Raw genomic sequence first — 1,651 nt, forward strand, 5'->3', positions numbered from 1 at the left:
TCTTTCTTTTTTTTTTTTTTTTTTTTGGTTTTTCGAGACAGGGTTTCTCTATGGCTTTGGTTCCTGTCCTGGAAATAGCTCTTCTAGATCAGGCTGGCCTCGAACTTACAGAGATTCGCCTGCCTCTGCCTCCTAATGCTGGGATTAAAGGCATGTGCCACCACTGCCGGGCATTACCTTGCTTTTGGAGAGATGGCTCAGTGGTTAAGAGCATTGCCTTCTCTTCCAAAGTTCCTGAGTTCAATTCCCAGCAACCACTTGGTGCTCACAACCATTTGTAATGAGATCTTATGCCCTCTTCTGGTCAGCACGCATACACACAGACAGAGATTTGTATACATAATAAATAAATATTTAAAAAACAAACAAACAAACACAAAACACAGGCTAGACTGATTGTCCGCGGGATGAGTGTAGAACATCATGGGAGAAACAAGTCTGACCCGCAGAGAAGTTGGGCTGTAACGGCGAACCTCTGAAGACCTTCAGCAGCCCTACCATGGTCATACTAGAGCTGGTAGGACCCCGCGGAGTTGGTACCAGCTGAGGTAAGGGAGCTGGGCCTCCTGGGCCTTCACCTCCCATACTGTCAGCCGCTGGATGCTGGTTGGTTCTGGAATGCCCTCTGTCAAGTGTTCTCTAAGTAGGGTAGCCCATGGATGGTCATGGCAACACTCACAGGAGCTCAGGGTAAGATCTGCATTCCCAGCGAATATGCTTAGTGTCCATGACTTCTGCGATCCAGAACAGATCCTAAAGCTCCTGGAGGTGAAACACGTGGCTTGCCCAGAGGGACAGGAGATGTCCTCAGAATGCTCAGAACTTTAGATGCTAACGTGCGGTCAGATAGTGGAGCTTCCTAGAAATCCCCAGCACTGAGGTTAGCTGAGGCTGGAAGAATCTTGAATTCAGAGCCAGCATGGCCAGCATGGTGAGATCCCATCTTAAAGCCAAAACCCAAACAACAAAAAATAGCCACAAATAGAACAACAACAACTAATCCTACAAAACAGGCTGGAGGGATGGCTCCATGGTTAAGAGCATCTCCTGGGAACTGGAGGACCAGAGTCCACACCTTAGCACCTGTATATTAAGCTAGGTTTCCCATGAGTACCTGTAACTCCAGCTCCGAGGAGTGTGCTGCTTTTGTCCACAGACAGACCCCACCTCTGCACACGCGTACTTCTGAAAAGGCTGTCAACTTGACTACCTTTGGAATTAACCCAAGCTCCTGGGCACACCTGTGAGGTTTTGTTTTTTTTTTTTTTTTTTTTTTTTTTTTTTTTTTTTTTCTGGGAGATTCACCTTAAATCCAGGATGCTTGAGGTTGGAAGACCTACCTTAAATCTGGATGGTGTGAGATCCACAGACCCACCCTAAACTAGGTCAGCCTAAACTGGCAGCCTCTGCCTCTGTAAAGGACAAGGTTTTCCTCTTTGCCTGCACTGTGGCCTCCTCCTTCCGTGTTTTCTGTGTCCTGAAGACCATTTGAGACATCCAGTCCCATGCACTGGACGACTACTGGATTTTTGGCCTTTCTGTCAGAACAACATCCATTGTTTGACCAGCAGGGACCGCAGTCTATAAACCAGTTTAATACCTCCATGAATATATATATATTAATATAAAACAATATATATATTATATATGT

The sequence above is a fragment of the Alexandromys fortis genome, unplaced genomic scaffold (genome assembly GCF_014885135.2).
Source record: "Alexandromys fortis isolate MF-2015 unplaced genomic scaffold, M_Fortis_MF-2015_v1.1 scaffold_25, whole genome shotgun sequence".
Lineage (NCBI taxonomy): Eukaryota > Metazoa > Chordata > Mammalia > Rodentia > Cricetidae > Alexandromys > Alexandromys fortis.